The 21,475-nt window shown below is 46.8% G+C and overlaps 1 long non-coding RNA gene across 1 annotated transcript; it reads right to left on the bottom strand.

Annotated features, from left to right (window-relative positions):
* Nucleotides 1-270: 270 nt before the first annotated feature.
* LOC138924980 (uncharacterized) lies at nucleotides 271-21,212 on the bottom strand. Its single transcript, XR_011440480.1, has 3 exons — nucleotides 20,827-21,212; nucleotides 6,132-6,324; nucleotides 271-2,374 (listed from the first exon to the last, which is right to left on the bottom strand). It is a non-coding gene; the product is annotated as an uncharacterized lncRNA (long non-coding RNA).
* Nucleotides 21,213-21,475: the final 263 nt, after the last annotated feature.

A 21,475-nucleotide genomic window follows, 5' to 3' on the forward strand; every position in this document is an offset into this window, starting at 1 on the left:
AATTAAAACTACAGTGAAATATCACTACACATACGTCAAACTGGCTAAAATAAAAAAAAATAATGGCAACATCAAATGCTGGTGAGGATGTGGAGAAACTGTATCACTGTACATTGCTAGTGATAATGGCAAACCATATAGACACTCTAGAAAACTTTTTGGTGGTTTCTTGAAAAACTAAACTTGGAACTACCATATAACCCAGTAATTGCACTCCTGGGCATTTATCCCAGAGAAATGAAGACTTATGTTCACATAAAAACCTGCACATGAATGTTTATAGCAATTTTATTCATAATAGTCAAAAAGTGGAAACAACCAAGATGTGTTTCAATGGATGAATGGTTAAACAAGTGTAGTGCATCCACACCATGGAATATTACTTAGCCATAAAAAGGAACAAATTTATTCCTACATGCAACAACCTACAGCCATCTGCAAAGAATTATGGTGAGTGAAAAAACCCAATCCCAAAAGTTTACATACTGCATGATTCCATTCATATAACATTCTTGAAATGACAAAATTATAGAAATGGAGAATGGACAAGTGGTTGCCAAAAGTTAAGGAGGGGATGGCTGGGAGATGGGGACGGCTATAAAAGGGCAACAGGAAGGATCCTTGTGGTGATAGAAATGTTCTGTATCTTGATTGTATCAATGTGCATATCTCGATTGTGATACTGTACTACCATTTTGCAAAATGTTACCATTGGGGGATGTGCTTTCTCTGTACTATTTCTTATAACTGCATGTGAATCTACAATTGTTTCAAAATAAAAATTTTAATTAAAAGAAATTTTTAAAACCCGAAATACAAAGACCATACATTCTTTGATTCCATTTATACGAAATGTCTAGAACAGGCAAATATATAAAAGTTGAAAATGGTTGCCTAAAGCTAAAGGAAGAGAGTGAATGAGAGTAATTGCTAATGAATTTGAAGCTTCTTTTGGGGGTAGTGAAAATGTCCTAAAAATTAGATTGTGGTGGTGGTTGCATAACTCTGTAAATATGCTAAAAATTGTGGAATTATACACTTGGGTGAATTTATGCTGTTTAACTTATATCTCAATAAAGCTATAAAAAAGAAAGTTTGAGTGGCTATATTGATGTCATGCAAAGCAGATTTCAGTTCAAAGAATATTACTAGGTATTTTTTTAAAAGGTTATTTCATAATGAAAAGGGAGTCAACTCATCAAGAGGACATAACCATCCTAAATATTTTTGTACCTAATAACAGAGCTTCTAATGACATAAAGCAAAAACTGACAGAACTACAAGGAAAAATGAGCAAATCCACAATTATAGTTAGAGACCAAAAATACTCCTTTCTCAGTAATTGATAGAACAAGTAGACAGAAAGTCATTACAGAGATAGAAGACTTCAACAGCGCTATCAAACAAATTGACCTAATTGACACTATAGAACACTCCAGCCAACAATAGCAGAATGCAAATTTGTTCAAGTGCACAAAGAACGTTTCACAAGATGGAACATATTCTGTATCACAAACAAGTCTCACTAAATGTACAGAGCTCAAGTCACATGACATATATTTTCTCAATTGAATTGGATTACATTAGAGATTAATAACAGCGACATCCCTGGAAAACTCACAAATATTTGGAAACAAAATAACACACTTTTAAATAACCCCTGGATCACAGAAGAAATCAAAAAGAAAATTAGGAAGTATTTTGAACTGAGTAATAATGAAGCACAACCTAATCAAAATTGTGGGAAGCCGCTAAAGCAGTACTGGGCTGGTAGAATGACGGGGAGGAGGACTCAGAGCACTAGATGCCCATATTAGAAAAGAAGAAAAGACTAAAGCATCAAATCAAAGACCTAAGCTTCTGCCTTAAGAAGCTTGAAAACAAAGAGCAAATTAAGCGCAAAGTAAAGTGTTCTGATACTAATAAAGATTAGAACAGAAATCAATGAAATAGAAAACAATAGAGAAAAATCAATGAAATCAAAAGTTAGTTCTTTGAGAATATCGATAAGATTGACAAACTTTTAGCCAGGCTGATCAGCAAAAACAGAGAGAAGACACAAATTACCAATATAAATAACGAGAGACATGGCAACCATACAGATTCCACATATATCAATGAATAATAAAGGCATATTACAAACAACTGGGGGTTGGCCCAGTGGGGCAGAAGTTAAGTGCGCACGTTCCGCTTCGGCAGCCTGGGGTTTGCTGATTCGGATCCCGGGTGTGGATGTGGCACCACTTGGCAAGCCATGCTGTGGTAGGTGTCCCACATACAAAGTAGAGGAAGATGGGCACAGACGTTGGCTCAGGGCCAGTCTTCTTCAGCAAAAAAGGGAGGATTGGCAGCAGTTAGCTCAGGGCTAATCTTCCTTAAAAAAATAAATAAATAATAAATAAATAAATAAATATTATAAATGTCTGTATGCCAATAAATCCAACTTAGATAAAATCAATACACTGAAAATACAAATTAGTAACTCTCACTAAAGGAGAAATAGATAACCTGCATAGATTTATATCTAGCAAAGAAATTGAATTTGAAATTAAAATCTCCCGACAAATAAAACTTCAGGCCCAGATAGGTTCATTGGTGAATTCTACCAAATATTTACAGCAAAACAATACCAATTCTACACAGGTCTTCTAGACAACTGAAGAAAGAACAATACTTTCCAACTCATTCTGAGGTCAGTATGACCTGGATATCAAAATCATACAAAGATGTGACAAGAAAAGAAAGCTATGGAACAATATCATAGATGGAAAAATTTTAAACAAAATGTTAGTAAGTTGAATTCAACAACATGTAAAAAAGGTAATAATCACAACTAAGTGGGATTTAACCCAGGAATGCAAAGCTGGTTTAACAATCTATCAATGTAATTCACCATAGGAGTAAATAAAAGGAAGAAAAGCCATATGATTTTCTCAATACATGCAGACAAAGCATTTGACAAAATGTAACATCACACATGTCAAAAATTCATAGTAAAGTGGGAAAAGAAGGGAACTTCCTCAATCCGATAAAAGGTTTCTATAAAAAAGATTAATGCTCACTGCTCAAACACACCAAGACCAAGAGCAACACAAGAATGTCCACTTCTGTTCAACATTGTGCTGGAGGTTCTAGCCAGTGCAATAAGAAAAGAAAAAGAAACAAAAGGAATCAAGATTGGAAAAGAAAAAGAAAGACATGATCATCTATGAAAAAAATGCAATAGAATCTATTAACAGCTCTTAGAACTAATAAGTGAGTTTATCAAGGTTCAAAGATACAGGATCAATATGCAAAAATCAATTCCTATTATATACTAACAACCAATGATCAAAAATAGAAATTAATAAAGTATGATATCATTTACAATAGTTTAAAAAAATATGAAATACTTAGGGATAAATCTGCAAAAGATGTGAAAGACAGGCACACCACAAACCATAAAACATCACTGATAAAAATGTTTAAATACCAAAATTAATGGAGATATATACTGTGTTCATGGGTTGGAAGATTCAATATTATTAAATGTCAATCCTCCACAAATTCATCTATAGATTCAGTGCAATTCCAATCAACATGCCAGCATGATTTTTAGTGGAAATTGGCAAACTAATTGTAAAATGTGTATGGAAATGCAAAAGACCTGGAACAGCCAAAACAACTTTGAGTAAGAAGCGCAAAGTTGGACAATTAGCATTACCTGATTTCAAGAGCTACTACAAAGTTGCAGTAATCAACATAGTGTGATATTGCCATAGGAAAAAAAAAAATCAATGTAACAAATACAGCGGAGAAATAGACCCAAACATATATAGATAAATGATTTTTGACAAATGTGTAAAGGCAATTCAGTAGAGAGAGGATATTTTCAACTAACACTACTTAGAACAATTGGATATCCACATGCGAAAATAGAAACTTTGATCATTTCCTTGCACCATATACAAAAACTAACTTAAAAGGGAACACAGATCTAAATGTAAAATCTAAAATTTTAAAACTTCTAGAAGAAAACATAGGAGAAAAGCTTTAGAAGCTTGGGTTCAGCAAAGATTTCATAGATACAACCACATAAAAGAACAAATTAGTGAATTGGACCTCATTAAAATTAAAAACTGCTTTTCAAAGACACTGTTAAGAGAATGAAAAGACAAGCCACAGACTGAGAGGAAATATTTGCATATCATCTATTTAATGAAGGAATTGTATCTATGCCATAAATAACTCTCAAAATTCAATAATAAGAACATAAACAACCCTATTTAAAAATGGGCAAAAGATTTGACTTCACCAAAGAGACATACAGACAGCAAAGAAGCATATGTAAAGCTCCTCAATGTCATTAGATGTTAGGGAAATGCAAATTAAAACCACAGTGAGATACCACCCTCCATCTATTGGAATGGCTAAAGTTAAGATGCCTGACCATACCAAGTGTTGTCAAGGAAATGAGGCAACTGGAATTCCCCTACACCTCCAGGGGAACAAAAAATGGCACAACTAACTTGGAAAACAGCATGGCAGTTTCTCAAAAATGTAAACATACACCTATTATATGGTGGAGTCATTCCTATTTTAGGTATATGTCCAAAAGAAAGGAACGCGTATGTGTGTACCAAGACTTTTTTACACAGTGTTATTTGCAATAGCCAAAAATTGGAAGCATCCCAAATGTCCATCAACTGGTGAAGAGATAAACAAACTGTGGTGTATTCATTTAATGAAATACCATCAGAAAGGAAAAGGAGTGGACTATTGATATATACTACAACACAGATGCATCTCAAAAATAATTATGCTGAGTGAAAGAAGGAAGCCGAAAAAAAGAATGCATACAGTACACTTCCATTTATATAATTCCAGGAAATGCAAATGAATCTATAGTGACAGCAGACTGCTGGTTGCCTGGGGATTGGGGGCGGGGGGTGCAGGAGTGAGAGATTATAAAGGGGCACAAAGAAACTTTGGGGGATGATGGATATATTCATTATCTTGAACATACATATGTCAAAACTCATCAAATTGTACACTTTAAGCATGTTCAGTTTATTGTATGTCAATTATATTTCAACAAAGCTTAAAAATAAAACGATCCAGAAAGAAGTGCAGGAGTAATAGGGAAGATTATTGCTTTGTTTCTTCCTTTTCTCTGGTTCTAACTCCCCAGTCAAGGCCTGGAGATGATGGAGGGAGAGAGTAAAGGTGAAAGGACATCTGGGCTCAAGCCAGCCCCAGGGCAGCTAGTGCTCCCTGGACCTTCTACTACTACCCTCCACTGCCTGGTTCTTCAATGGATGAGTGTGAGTGCTGGCGGGGACCTGACAGATGATCAAGTCACAGGCAATAGGCAGCAAATACTTACTGAATACTGTGTAAGGGTTCTCCAGAGAAAAAGAACCAATAGTGTATATACATACATATATGTATATCATATATAATATAATATAAATACACTCCTTCTGTGCCCCTTCCTCCCTCACAACTCCTTCCCGTGTTTGTGTGGATCCCTAATGCTCAGGACCACGCTGTTGAGATGGACACGCTGTCTGTAACCCCTGGGTAACTGTCATGATGCAGGCTTCAGGTTATTCCGTATAAAATGCAAAATAAATGCCTTTATTAACAATGAAAAAAAAAGGGAGAGAGAGAGATTGATTAATTGATTTTAAGGAATTGGCTCACATGATTACGGAGGCTGAGAAGCCCCAAGATCTGCAGTCAGCAAGCTGAAGACCCAAGAAAGTGAAGGGTGCAAGTTCCAGCCTGAAAACAGGAGAAGACCAATGTCCCAGCTGAAGAGTCAGGTAGGAGAAGGTCCCTCTTATTCAGTCTTTTTGTTCTATTCAGCTCTTCCACTGAATGGATGAGGCCCACTCATTTAGAGAGGGCAACATGCCTTACCCAGTCTACGATTCAGATGTTAATCTCCTCCAGAAACACCCTCGCAGGCAAACCCAGAATCAAGTTTGACCACATGTCTGGGCACTGCGTGGCCCAGTCAAGTTGACACATGAAATTAACCATCATAAACATCTACAGCCATGTGTCACTTAACAACCGGGCTGCCTTCTGAGAAATGCATCATTAAGTAAGTCCGTCATTGCATGAACATCATAGAGTGTACTTACACAAACTTGGGTGGCATAGCCTTCTACACACCTAGGCTATATGGTACTAATCTTATGGGAGCATCACCACATACGCGGTTCGTCATTGACGGAAATGTAGTCATGAGGCACATGATTGGACTATGTGTTGGATCCAGGAGCAAAGCAGCAACCAAGATAAGCATTCAGTCCCTGGCCTCCTGGAGCTTCCAGTCTACAAGGAGATAGACATTAAAAACATCATACAGTAATTCACTGTGATCAACAGAATTCTAGGACAGGCCCCATGATCTCTGCCCCTGGTGTTATGTCCTGTATATCCTCTCCCCTTGAGTGTGGGCAGAACCCATGACTTGCTTCAACCCATATAATATGGCAAAGGTGATGGGATATCACTCCATTGATCATATTACTTTACATGGCAAAGGTGAACGGATTATTTTTTTTCAGATGTAATTAAGGTCCCAAGTCAGCTGATTTTGAATTAATCAAAAGAGATGATCTTGGGTGGGCCCGACTTAATCTGGCGAAACCCTTAAAAGAAGAACTAGGCCCTTCTTGAGAGGGGCACTCTCCAGCTGGCCATGAAGGAGCATGCAGGCGTGTTGTGAATTGTCTCTGGAGGGGAGCAGCCTTACGGGCCGACAGCCTCAGGCTTACTGCCGCAAGGAACTGAATTCTGCCGTCAACCTGAATGACCCTGGATGAGCACCCTGAGCTTCAGGTAAGAACACAGCCCAGCCAACACTTTCATTGTAGCCTCGTGAGCCTCAAGCGGAAGACCCAGTCCAATTTCTGACCCACAGGAGCTTTAAGATAATAAACGTGTGTTGTTTCAAGGAGCCAAAGTTGGGGAAATTTATATGCAGCAATGGAAAACCAATGCATTCACTCGCTCCAGATATATTTTAGAGAAAAGAGCACTGAGGCCCAGAAAAGTGAAGGGAGTTGCCCAAGGTCACACAGCTGGTTACTGACAGAGTGGTAATAACTAGCACTTCCCAATCTTAGGGATAACACCGTGGAGCACACACAGATAATAACTATATGATAACCTGTTAGCATCCTTGTTTTACAGATGAGAACCTGAAGGTAAGGAGGTGAGAGAACTCCCAAAGCTCACATGGCTAGAAAAAAGAGGAGCTGGGATATGGGCCCAGACCCACTGGCCTCCAGTCCTGTGCTCCCGACTTGTCTGCCTCCAGCTCTACAAATGCTCTCAAGTGCAAAGGGCGCTGGGGTGGGGGCCGCAGCTCCAGCTCACCCCTCACTAACAGCTTATTGGAGGACAGTTCCCAGACGTCTTTAGTGACTATGTGCTGGGACCTAAACCCACACACCTGAGTGTCACGTCCCCAACCCCTCCCTCAGCAAACAAGCAGAAGACAGAAGCCCTCAGGAGAACAAAAATGCAACATTCGTCCTGTCTCACAATTGCATAACACATAGCATCTCACAAGGCACTTTCACAGATCCCAGCTCATCTGAGCCTCAGAACGGCCCCGCGAGATGGGCAGGGCACAGGCAGAGCTACACGATCTGCCCTCGCAAAGCCAGAGAACCAGGAGAGCTGATGGTGTCAAACTGAAAACCGACAGGCTCCAGATCCATGAAGAGCTGATGTTTCCGTTGCACTCTGAAGGCAGGAAAGAACGAATGTTCCAGGCTTGGAATAGCTTGAAGGGGATCAGGCAGAAGGAGTTTCCCTCTACTTGGGGGAGAGTCACCTTTTTGTTCTATTCAGGTCTTCAACTGATTGGATGAGGCCCATCCACACTAGGAAGAGCAATCTGCTTTATTCAGTCTACTATTCAAAGCTAATCTCATCCAGAAACACCCTCAGAGACACCCCCAAAATAATCTTTGACCAAATGTCTGGATAACCCCTGGCTCAGACAAGATGACACATAAAATTAACTATCACGTCCACTAAGGGGATGCTGCAAAGATGTGGGCAGGTTAAAGGAAACTGACAAAGGATAGTTAATCATCTCAAGGTGAGCAATAGGAGAGAGCCATTGCCACTCCTGGGCTGAGGGGACCTGGGAGGGAGCAGTTGTCAAAACCTGGATTCAGTAGTTGTGGGAGAGGAACGTGAGACTGGAGCGGTGAACTTTTAGAGAGGGATGCAGACAACCCAGGGCCCAGCAGGGTGGGGGCAGGGGAAATAAGTACTTGACCTCACTCTCCTCCTGCCCGCCAATCTCTGCCCTGGTACCTTCCATCAGCAAAGCCAGCAGAAAGGGAGCCTCTTGATGCAGTCCAGGCAGACTAGCCTCCCAGGGCCCAGAGCAGGGCAGAGAAAGGTGGAGAGTGGCTCTGGAGGGGCAGCAGGAAAAACACAGTGCACTCATTACAGGTGAGGACATGAGAGCTCAGAGCAGTGAATTTCAGAAGGACCAACTAGCAGAGCCAGAACCAAACTGGCCTTTCTGTCCTGGGTGCACAATTCTCCCCAGTTCCTCTTGCTTCAAGTATACACCTTTCTTCCTCTACGATGAGGCATGAACTTCTTTCGGACACTCAGCCTGGGTATTGACAGGCTTCCTCCTTATCTGTGAATCTGGTCAGGACCCAGGCTCTGCATCTCCTCCTCAATGTGGCCCCCTATTGCCCTAAGACCTCCCCACTCTTGACTCTTCACCAAGCTCACCTCAGTTCTCCCTTAGTCACTCCAGCCACTTAGCTTCTTTCAGTTCCTCAAAGGCACCAGTCTTTTTCCTGCCTCTGAGCCTTTAAGAATACTCTTCCCTCTGCCGGTAATACCCTTCCTCCCGTTCTTCACCTAGTTTCCCCCAAAATTGCACAGCTAGAAAGTCAGGAGGCAGACCGCAGAGTTCAAGCTCTGACTCTGCTCTACCCCAGCCTGGAGTCCAGCTCCCAGACTCACCGTGGGGATGCTGCTCTTTCTCTGGGGGGAGCTTCCTTGCACCTCCCCAGATAGCTGCCCACCCTTTGTGGTCCAGCGCGGCCCCTCCTCCTTCTCTGCACCACCTCGCAGCCATGTGGGCAAACACCCTCCTCTCCCCAGGCAGGGGACGCCCGATTTGCATAACTTAATTAAATTCTGCATTCTAGTTTTCGAAGGAGCAGGCCTATGAAGGATGCTGAGTGCATGGTCTTAAGGCAAATCAACGCAGATGATGAAAGAGCCTATTTCGGTTAAGCAAATTATGAGGAGGCGGGCGATGTCCTCACTCTAATAATTTCCCGTGAATTATTTATATGGAAACTGCAATTACATCGGGCAAAACAGTGTTGTGTGCATAAAGCTCACTTAATTACCCAACCACCTGTTGGGACACAGGGTCTTCCACCCGCCCATTTCTTCTTCCAACAGGTCCTTCTTCTGGGAGAGCAGGGGCCCCGGGGCCCTGAGGCAGGCGGGGCTGGGGGGAGAACAGCAGCTGCGAGCTGGGGAGAAGAGCAACCTAAGCACTCAGACCGGAGTCCCCATCCTGGCTCCTCTGGTGCATCCCGGAACTAGACCCCTTATTCTCTAGGGCCTGAGCAGAGCCTGGCCCATGAGTGCCTCCACTTCATCCATGAAAAGGAGACAGGAAGGTGAGGAGTAAGAAAGGGAAACGAGAGAGGAAGGGAGAAGCGAGCCCCACACTCTTCCCAACAAACCCTTTAACCGAAGCAAACGAGACTGCTTTCATCAGGGCCCGGTTGTTTAACTGGAAATGAGGGTTGCCATGGAAACCATCCTGTCACATAGTATTTCTTACCACTTGCCAGTGGCAGAGGCGTTGATGTGTAGAGGAGAACCCCGGCTGGGTGGGGAGGGTGGGCAGGTGGCGGTGATTGTTGGTGATCCATTTGTTGAAACACAAGTCACATAGGCCAGTCCCTAACCTGGGGCACCTCGAGTTCATCTCTCCCTTTCCTGGATCAGGGGGTGGGGTGTGGGGTAAACATCTCCTTCTACTCACCCTCCTGGGAGAAAAACATTGTAAATGTCAGAAATGTGATGGAACTGTCAAAAATACATGAAGTCAGTTATATAATAAATAGTGAAACATACGTTCTTCTTTGTTTGGTGACTGTAAAATCATGAAATTTCTTTAAGAGAAAGTAAAAACAAAGAAAGAATACGACCACTGGGAGAGGTTGGAAGTGAGTCATGCACGTTTGTCCCAAGATTGGGGGACATAGCCCTCCCTTCACACGAGAATCTTAGCCAAGGTGGGTCCAGGGCCCAGGCAGTAGACGCGGGTCTGGTGAAGAGGCAGGCAGAAGGTGACTGGTCAGCAATGCTCTAGACTGGAGGGGAGAGGACGTGTGGAGATCAAGGGCTGCCTAACAGTTCCTGGTTACTGGAAGTTGCAGGGGCCCCAGAATCCTGGGTTCTAAGCCCGTCTATCACTCACTACTGTGTCACCTTGAGAAAAGGGTTAACAGAAAGAAATTTTGGCTAGCTGTGAAATTCAAATACAGCGATTGCAACACCCTGATTAATCTCACAATTAGTGATACACATAGTAAGTGAATAAAAGAACATTGTATTTAATTGTTTAAAATAACGATACTAGCTCACATCTGTGTGGAGCGCTAACTACATACTAAGCACTACGTCGAGCTTTATACACATCCATCGCGAGTCCCATTTTACAAACAAAGAAACTGAGGCTGAGGGAGGTTAAGCAGTTTGCCACAGCCACAAAACTAGGAAGTGACAAAGCCAGCCTTCAAACCCAGATCTTTCTGACTCAAAACTCATGTTCTTACTTTTAGAAAAAAGTTGGGGGATCAAAACCCAAGTTGTCGGAGAGTCAAGCTCCCGGTCCACGTCACTACCACAGTCCTTCTCCATCCGGTCTAGAACCAGCTGCTTAACAGGGGTAAAATGGAGTGTTTTTTCTCCTTTAAAGATTTACCATGTATAAATGTATGAGAATATTAAAGGCAACAATTAACTTTATTGGAAACCTTATATTCTCCAGCCTCATTAGAGCTGCCAACAAGATCTATTATTAGCATTACTATGCAGATACTGTAATAAAAAGGGTATTTAAAGTGGATAGTTTGGCAATGAAATTAAATAGCTTTTCTCTTTCTTTCTTTGCCTTTTTAAGATATATGTGTGTATCAGGGATGGTCTGGAGCAAGGCAAAAGCCTCGTGGGACCCGAGGACTGAAGAACTCACAAAATGCCCCTGTACCACCATCGCAGACAGCGAGAGCAGTGGGGGCTGCCTGGAGGTCGGCAGAGCCCTCCCGGCCTCTCAGGAGGATTATCTCCAACCATGGCTTGGAAGAGCAGAATTTCTGCAGGGGAGAAGACCCTGCTTGTTGGAGCAGAAATGTGCCATGGGGTCCAGCTGCTGCCCTTGCATAGTTGTGAGCATCTAACCCAACCCCTTGTAGGAGCGTCGGCCTCTTTCTTCTCAGCCTCTCATCTCAGAGATGGCGTAAACTCAGGGAATGGTCCTGCTCGCCCTTCCTTCTCTCTTCCCCTATTTACCCCACATCCCTGCCTTGGGTTGTGGAAAGTCAGAAATAAGAGGAGTCTGCCCCCTTGCCTTCTTTATCCTGGCTTGCTTCCCCTGCCAGCTCATAAGCTAAGTGCCTTTCTCGAGCTCTTATCTCAACTCAGAAGGCCTCCTGGACGAGGGAAGAATCTCTCCCAGGCCTTTCCCAGAAACATGTGGAGCACGGGTGCTCAGGTTTTTCATTCCTGGGCCCATTTGTTTTGATAACACAGAGAAGTCACTGCCCTCCCTCCCAAGGCACCTGTTCCTCCCCGCATGCACTAAGAAGTCTGGATGGGTGAGCCAGGAGGGGTGCTAGGAAGCACTGCTGGACCTGCTGAATGGAAGCATCTCAGCTTAATTAAAGGCTGAGTCCTCCCCTGAGGTTCCGGCTATGTGAGCCCCAACCCCCACCTCCATCATCACACTTACGATTATTACTCTTTTTACTAATGCTAATAGTTACCATTTATTGCATGCCATGTATTTACTCATTTAATCTTCACAACCGCCCTGTAAAGTAAATACTATTGTTATCTCCATTTGGTAAGTGAGGAAGCGGAGGTTCAGAGAGCTGATGGAACTTACCTCAGCCATCATCATTGTTGGCTTGGACCTCCGCTGTAGCCTTCTAACCAGTCTCCCTACTTCCATTCTCGACCCCTGCAATTCACTCTACATAGAACAACAAGCTGTAAACCTGGGGAACTCATCAGCTGTCTTTGTGCCCCAGGGCCTTTGCATTGGCTGCTCCCTCTGTCTCAATAGAATGTTCTTCCTCCAGATTATCTCTTCATCGCTATTCAGGTTTCCACTCAAAGAGGGCTTACCTGACCACCTTCCCAAGCATGCACTTATCTATCCTATTCTATCACTCTACCATCACATGTCCTTTACCACCACATGCCTGGAATAGTACCTGGCACATAGTAGGTACTCAGTAAATATTTCTCAGATGAATGTTGGCAAACTCGTCCAAGGTTACATGTTCCAGGGTTGGAGCTGAGAGTCAGATTCAGTACGGTCTAGTCCTTAACCACGTGGTGTGTATGTGTGAGGCTGAAGGACGAGTGGGATGGGGCTTCCCAGGGCCACTCACAGACGACTCACCAAGAGTCCAAACGCAAATCCTTCACAGGACCTGCCTGGGGGCCCAAGCAGAGAGAAGGCCAGGAAAGGACCGACCCACATCGCAGGATGACAGTGAGCCCCAGGAAGGAGGGAGAGAAGAAAGGTTGGGAGCCCAGTCCCAGGGCGCCATTAGATGACGTGGTGAGCACTAGACTGAAGGCCTGGGCCACCAGGGTGAGCACTGCTGACCTATCTGAACCCACTCCGGGCTGCCAGCGCTCACCATTCCCAGATGCTAACCACTGACTCTTGCTGCTCCCCCCAAGGGTGGGACCTGGACAAGTGCGGCAAGCTGCAGAGATGCCTTGGGATCGGGTCTCATAGCTGGATGCCTGGTTTGAAGGGGCAGGCTCCATGGATCGTTTAGGTCCAGACTTCTCTGGGAGGACCCTTTTACCCTAAACACCAGAGCTCAGGCTACCTGACGCTTGCTCTGCTCTGCCACAGCGCCTGAAGATCTCACACACTCATCTCCTGCACCCACGTAAAACTAGAGGTCCCTTGCGCCTTCGATCTGTGACCTGGGGCAGGCTGTCCTGGCACTTTCTTTCCCTCTACACTAAAGTATCAGTCATGTCAGCAATAATCATTGAGCTCTCACTATTGACCTGCGGGGGACAGACAGAATGCAGAAAACACAGTGCCTCTCCTGGGACGTCCACAATCTAACGAGGAGAGAGAACGCACACAAAAACGTACACTCAGCCGGCTGAGAGCGTGGGCTACAGCAGACCAGACAGATATACATCCAAAGCCCGACTCAGCTACTTAGAATCTGGGCAATTGTTGCGAACCTTCTAGTCCCACGTTTCCCATTTGTGCACAGATAACAGTGCACATCTCCCCCATGCATGTCCCCCCGCACTGCTGTGAGAGGGAACGGCAGGGTCCTTTGTGCGGTGTCTGCAGCTGCGTGCTCAATAAGTGGCAGCAGGAGTGGGGTAGCAGTAAGGGTAACCATTGTTAGCGGAAACAACCCACAGGCCACATATTAAGAGGTACAAATTAATTAATTTCAGGCTAAAGCAACGCATAAATGCATGAGAAAAGACCATGACAGAGAAACGTCATTGAAGGATGTTGCAGGGGCAGAGTTCTTAGAAGAGAAACATTTTGAAGCTAGGAGATGCCTCACAGAATATTAGCAATGTTATCCCAGCGGAGGCTTCAGGGGTGGTTTCCAGAACTTCTCAACTTTTTTGAATCATGGCACAGAGAGAAATAGTAACAGCTGTTCCACACTCTGGAGCAAGTGGCACTGGCTACTCCCAGCTGTAGGAGACCCGGCCAGGGGCCGCCCCCACCCACCCAGGCGTGTGGGGGGCTCCCCATTTCAACCCACTGGCTACCTACCTGAGGCTCACCTGCAGGCTGCAGCACACCTGCTGGGAAGTCTAGATTCGGAACAAGCTCACTCACTGACAGATGAGAAAACAGATTTGGGGAGCAAAAGTGACTTGGCTGAGGTCACACACTTGGGCCAGCACCAAGCAGAAAACTAACGTCTCTGTACTATATTGTCTGCTCTTAAAAGATGGGAGGACACCAGGTCATGGGAGAAGGTCAAGGAGCTCATTCAGGGTCAGGGAGTTAACTAGTGTTAATGGAGGAGACCTGACCCAATAAATAATGAGGATAGCAGTAGCTAGACCGCGCATCTAACGCATCTCAGGCCTGCATTAAGTGCCTTGTCTCGTTCAATGCTGGTCACCTGAGATGGTACTATGAGGGCCTGGGAGGGGGCATAGTGTTAACCAAGTTGTTATGCCACCTTGGATGAAAGCTTGGGGAGGCCCCTCTCCAGAATGCACCCATCACACTCACCTGGAGCAGGAAGCAGGCTCACCTACGGCCTTGGACCTCCACAGCCAGGGCCAAAGGAGAGAGCTCCCCAAGGAAGGAATGACAGACCCTGTTCCTTTTAGCTGGAAGGAAGCCCCCACCCCATTCTCCTCCCCTACCTTCCCTCCCTGCTGCATCCATGGAAGCAACCTTTGAACTTGGCCCTGCCACCTTGCCCACATGTACCCTTCTGCAGCCCATCTCCCAGCTAGGAGGTATGTCAGTATCACACACACTTCAACGGTTAGGGTCACTGGCCAGTACTCTCTGGGCATCAGTAACCTCAGGGAACTGAATCATAGACTCCCAGATTAAGCACAGATTCGCTTGGCACAGCCTAAGGCCCAAGTCTGGCCTCTCCCATCAAGAGCTGTTAAGTCCCTGGCTGGCCAGACCACCCACCTTGGTCCCAGGGCTTAGATGCACCTAGCCTGTTCTGGTCAAACTGCCCTCTCAGTTGCCCCCTGACAGCCTCCTGTGCCAGCCTCAGAGCCCCTCCTCCAGGACCTCTTTGCTTGTGCCTTCCTGGGCATCCCCACCCTTGGTTGAGTCCAGCTTTACCAGCAGCCCCCACCTCGAGTCCCACCAGTGCCTCACCACCGTGAGGGCCCTGCCTTCCCAGATGCCACAGTCAGCCTTTGACCTTTGACAGAGCCACCTAAACGCAGATATCACATTCCAACTGCATGGTGGAAATAGGAGTAAAATCCAAAGTCTTTAGCTTGACTTAGGAAGGCCTGCTGCGTGATCTTGACGTGCCCCTTCCCACCGCCATCTCCTGCCACTTCCTCTTGCATTCACCCTGCCCAACACACTCACTTTGGTTGTCGTTGCTTGGTTTTTCGAGCATATCAGACCTTCCTACTTCAGGGCTTCTGTGCAGGCTGTTGCTCACACCTGGAACACTCCTTGCCCATATTTACCTGCCCCTCATCCTGCAGATCTGAGCTTATATACTGCTTCTTCACATGAGATGCCTCTGGCCCCCCAGTCTAGCGAGTAACCCCCACTCTGCTTTCCTTTCTCCTGTCACCCTGTTCTGTCCTCCATAACACTTATAAAAACCTAGAATTATATATTCCTTCTCCCCCACTCCAAGGCCAGCTCCTTGAATATAAACTGCATCTTCTCGTTCTCCATCGTCTCCTTGGCTGGCACAGTGCTTGGCATATAACTAGGTGTTTATTAAAAATCTATTGATTGAGAGACTGAATGAGTTAGACGTCCTGAATTTCAATTCCAACCTTGCTACTGACTAGCTGTGTGACTTTGGGCAAGTCACTTCCTGCCTTGGGACCTCGGTTCCTCCTGGATCAAATGTGGATGGAGAGGGGAAGGGTTGAAGTCAACCCTAAGGTTCCTCCAGCTCTGCTCCTGCCTCAGCCAGGTGATCAAGGAGCCAGCACTAAGGGAAGAAGCACACCAAATCTGAGGCAAGGTCTCGCCTTGCCCAGGCCCAGAGGGAGGAGCTAGCAGGCAAGAGGCTTAAGAAATACTTCCACTCTAGGAGAAGTCACTCCCACCAGCATGAACAGCCTTACCAGACCAACCTGAAAGGGAGGCAGCCCCAGGGCTGGCAGGCCTTGGGTAGAGCCCCTAAGACCCCAGTGGGCCATGGTTGGGGGCCCAGCTGGGGGCCTATAGGAAAAGTGGCCCCAAGCCTTTGTCCAGTGCTGGCTGGTGAACGGAGGTGGCCTGTGTCCCCCCGTTGAACAGAGCTCAGCACCTCACAGAGGAGAGCACCTCGGGATTTGCGATGGGCATGGTGCTTTTCATCAGAAAAAGGAAGCTGTTTAATCTGTGTTTTAATTTTAAATGACTCCACCTGAGACTAACTGCTCCTGGCCCTCTCATCTCCCAACCCAGCACTCAATGCTTCTTTCAAATTCTATTTCTGTGCAGACAACCCCCTGGAGGCCGAGTCCATGGCAGGGCATCCTCCACTATTTTTCACTTTGGGCCCCCACCCTGCCAATCTCTGCAAAGTTCCTTGGTGCAAAGGCAACTCCAGAAGCCATGCTGGGACTCCCCATTCACTGTCTCACCGGGATCCTGGGCACTCTACTGGTCCACCTCCCACTCCAATAGGGTACCTGAGAGGCTCTGAAGCTCTCATGGTCCCCAAAATCTGGGCTCCCCATTTACCTCGTGCCACATGCACCAGTTTGTCCCCGTCTTCCATAGCCTGACTCTAGGAGTTCCTTTATCCTGCTGATGTTTGGGGCAGACATGGCCTGTAGGGTGTGGGCTGGGCCCAGAGTAGGAGTAACGTCGCAATAAGGTCTCCTCCATGTTAGTCCTCTAAGCTTCAAACGAGGGCCAGACCTCAAAGCTTGGTCCTGAACGGTTGCTGTGGTTCCTGCCCGTGGTTTCGCCGGCCACCATGGTTCCAGGAGGCCCAGGGTCTTAGACACAGTTTTGACTCTCCAAAGATCTTCCTTTCTTTCTCCATAATCGATTCCCACAGCACCCCGAGCAGCAGCCTGCTGTGGCCAAAAAGCCAGGGAGTAGGAGTAAAGGGCCTGATGCTGCCCCCTCCTCACTGTGAGGCCTCTGCCCCTCCTCCACGGAAGGAGGAGGTTGGGCCAGATGAACACTAGGTTTCTTGGTTCTAATCTTCTAGAGAGGCAGAGCGGGTGTGAAGAATCTCATTTTACAGAAGATGAAACTGAGGCTCAAATTGCAGAAGTGATGTGCCTGAGATTCCTGAACAGTTGACTCACACCTAAGCCTGGAATTCCCTCTCCAGAACACTTTTCTTAAGATATTGCCATGGCACCCTAGGAGGCTAGTGGCTACCACACTGGACAGCATGGATACAGAACATGTCCATCACCACAGAATATCATATTGGACAAGGCTGGTTTAGAAATGATCTTCGTCCACATTTCTCCCCTTGATTGGATTGAGCTCCTCAAGGATGGAGCCTCAGCATCTTCATCTTTGTTTCTCTGGTGTCTGGCACTGTGGCCGGTATCAAAAGTGCTCAACATTTATCAGACGGATTTGTTTGTTGGCAGAAAGTCTTGCCACCCAGGTGGGACCTGGGTGCAAAGTTCAGGCTGCGGAACAGTGTGGTGGAAAGCGGAGTCTGCGTGGGATGGAGAGACTCCATCTCAGAGGGGCCGTCCAGAAGCTCAGCTACTGGGACAGAAGTCTCACTAATTCATCCGTACTCTACAGGGACAGGGGAGGGGAGCACCTGGTGCCCAGTGGGGAGGGAGCAGGCAGGAAGGGGCAGACGCCACCCAGGAGGGAAGCCAGTAGAGGGCGCCTCCTTCCCCACAGCCAAAGATAGTTCCGGCTGGGCAGCTGCCTCGTTAGCACCAGGAGGCAACCCTGCTAATTACCAAACCCAAACTTGGGATTTGCATTTTTATGAAATGCTCACGCAGGAGGCAAATCTTTTTCTTTAACAAAAAAAAAAAAAAAAGAAATCAAGATGGATAGGGGGAGAAAAAGCTCACACCAGTACATACTAATTCAATCTAATCTTGGTCATTTCAGTTTCCATAAGAAAGTGCTTTCATAAAGCTACAAAGCTAACATCCATAACTCTCCAGTTTCCCCAGACAGGATACCTCTGCATTAAGTTTCCCATTTATCTTCGGAGATGGCAAATCATCCATTTATAATGGGATCTAATAAAGCGAGCTCCCGTCACAGTCCCAGCTGCCGGAACGCGCCTCAGATCCAGAGACGCCGCTTTGGGGCCCATGACTGTTTCATCTTGTTGGGGGCTCCCTGACTAGGTTTGTCCAGGTACCCAGGGCCTGGGACAACAACATGCCCAGTTGTGGTTGTGGTGGCATATGTGTGTCGGGGGAAGGGGCATGGCTGTTTGAGAAGTGGGTACCCTTCTCCCACCAGCCCGTCCACATACATCCCTTCCTTGAGAAGAGAAGATGAAGACCAGTGGGGAAGGAGCTGGACCTGGCCCAAGACTCATTCTTTAAGGTACATAGAGCTTACTATAGAGATGACAATCTGGGAAGGAACAGGGTTTAGCAGATTGATTCCAGAGGCTCAACTGAGCAGGCAGAGATGAGGTCCCACTGTCACAGAGTGGGCTCCTTGGGAAGCAGCCTCTGACGTGGAGTTTAGCCAGAAGGGTGTTTATTAAGGGGTGCCCACGAGATCCACACTAGCGGAAAAGCAGGATAGGAGGTAAGCATGGGCAGAGGGAAGAATGCTGCTTTTATGCAGACCAACAGCAGCCTCGGCCAAACCTGTAAGGAGTTCTGGAGCCTGGAACGGCCCTTCAGAGCTGTCCCCTATCCAACGGAGATGGCCAGGCCTTCTTATTCCTGCGTCAATCTGTCATTGGATGTGGGCCTCCCCAGGAGGGGGATAAACTTGGGCAGGAAGCTTTCTGCAGCTGAAGCAGTCTCTGAAGGGGCCAATTGCCGAAGTCTGTGTGCTGACCACTTTGCTAGCAGCTAGGTCAACAAGTCCTTCACGGAAGGAGGACATGGGCAGCACATTATACAGTGTCCACCACCCGTACTGAACAGCCTGCATCCCTCTCCCCTCCCCACCAGAAGATACGGTTTAATCACCCCACCACTGGGCCTATGGTGCCTGGGCCTTGTCAGGTAGCAGGCAATGCGCCCCACTTGCTGCCTGCTCAGTCCTATGTCCTGGTCTTTCTCTGGCCAGGTGACATAGAAAAGCCTGCTCCCAGGGGCATTAATTCCTTGGCACTTCCAGCCTACTGAGTGGGCAGCAAAATAAACTCTGGGGCCAGAGAAAGCTATCAGGCAAAGAACTACAGGTGCTGGCAGTTGGCAGTTGCCCAGCATGCAGCAAAGAGATAAGCGCTGGGGAACCTGGCCAGGCGTCCATAACCTGCCTCATCCCCTCTCTGTATCCCCTGTGTATGCCTATGTAGCCTCTGCTCCTACTCTTCCAGTGACGGGGAGCTCACTACCTCACACAGCAGCACATTCCATTGCTGGGCAGTTCTAGTCATCAGAAACGTATTTCTCTGGTTAAGCTAAAATCTGTTCTTTGTCCAGTGTTTGTCCAGTACGTTCCACTAGAACAGGGGCAGGAATGTCCATCTCTATGTTTCGCTGCTATATGTCCAGCATTTAGAAGGAATGTCTGGCATATGCTAGGCTCAGTAACTATTTCTTGAATGAATGAATGCTTGTATGCACAAATGACCCCTGCCTCCACAGAGTTTACAGCTCTGTGCTGTTCCTAGTTGCTTTTCCACTTCTTCCCTGTGGGGTCGGGTCCTCATTTTCCCCACGTGTTTAGGTACATTACATGGTGCCTGGAACAAAGCTGAGCTGAAGTGCTGGAACTCCTCCATTCAACAAGCACTTGGTGAACCCCCACTGTGTCAGACACTCCTTCTAGATGCTCTGGGCTCTGGCCCTCAGAAGAGTAAAGTGTTCAGGTGGAGGTAGAGGGCAAAAAACTACCAGCAATTATGATGATGTTAGAAAGAGGTCCGAGGTGTTGAATCAGGCACGATGGGCAAATGCACACACATTCACTCTTGCTCGCAAGTCACCAACCCCTTTCATGGAGCCAACTTGCCCAATGCAGATGTTGAGGCTGGACAACCCATTAAACAAGGTTCTTAGGACAATCGGCCACCTCAGCTCTCGTCCAGCCCCCTCAGGAGAAGGTACAGAGGGTTTGATGCACAGACCCCAGGGCACCATTCCTGCTGCCCATCAGGTCTGGGGGAACTGGGTCCTCACAGCCCCTCCCCAAGGAGCTGTGGCCCCCTCTGCCATTCGTATTTCCTTTGAAATGTCTCTGTGTGCAGAGTTGGTGGGGGAGTGGATTAGCTGCCCTCCCTGAAAGCTGCTCTGACGCCAGGAAGAGCGAGCTCGAATCAGCAGGGCGAGCTAAGCTTTCTGCCTGGAGCCCCGGGCTTAGCGGTGCAGATTACAACAGCAGGTGACGAGCCACGTTAGCCGTGGCTGTGGAGACTGTGAAAATCCTGTTACAGGGCAAAGGCGTTTTAGCTACAGCTCCAAATTTCAAAGAATGATTGAGTTGGAACGTGGCAGGCAGGAGGCAACCAGGGACCGAAGTTATTTGACTTAAACTGAGAACTGGGCCTGAGGGGGCTGCTGGGGTAGAGAATTCCAGAGGGACCCAGGGGTGCCACCCATCCCCCAGTGTGCCCTGGGTAGAGCCTCCACCCCCGGCACACACACACCCTCCCTCCCACCCGCCTCCCGTCCCTCCCTGCCCATGCAGAAGCAGAAGGAGCTTCCATCTGCCTCGAATCCCGTCTAACTCACCACCCCGTAAGCTCCTGGAGATCAGAGCGCGTGGTTTCTTCAACCCCACCGGGCTTAGCACGGCTCCTGGCTCCCGTACATACTCAATAAAGTTTGCCGAATGATCGATTGGCTACCGCCTTGAAGCCACATCTTCCTTGCCTTGTTCTGCCTGATTTTAGATTTGCTTCCCCCCTCACACACACTCCCCACTGAGTGCTCCTGGAAACCCACATCTTTTATGCAGCCATCCCTGGTTCCTTGGAAAAGAAGTGGCGCCTGGCTAGCAGACCCGAATCTGACTACAAATGAGGCACTGAAGAGGAAAAGATTTTAAAAACCAACCTAGGAAAAGCATGAGCCTCGAGTATTTGCTTTGCCCTATTAGTTGGGAAAGCGATAAAATCGCAAGATTTAGAGTCCCTTCTAGAGTCTTCGAGTCCAACATCAGTCACGACCCCGAGCATTGGTCCTAATTTGCTTTTAATGGGAAGTAGCTTGAGGCCATAGAAAGAGCATTTGGGCTTGGAGGCCATCAGGGATCTGGGTTCAAATCCTAGTTTTCCAAGTCACTTAAGCTTTCTGAACCTCTGGAAAACTTCCCACCTCAGAAGCTATGTGTTGAGACAACGTATATAAAGAAAGTTTTCAGCGGTCAGCACACAGGAGA

This window comes from Equus caballus, chromosome 7 (assembly GCF_041296265.1).
Source record: "Equus caballus isolate H_3958 breed thoroughbred chromosome 7, TB-T2T, whole genome shotgun sequence".
NCBI classification, from domain to species: Eukaryota; Metazoa; Chordata; class Mammalia; order Perissodactyla; family Equidae; genus Equus; species Equus caballus.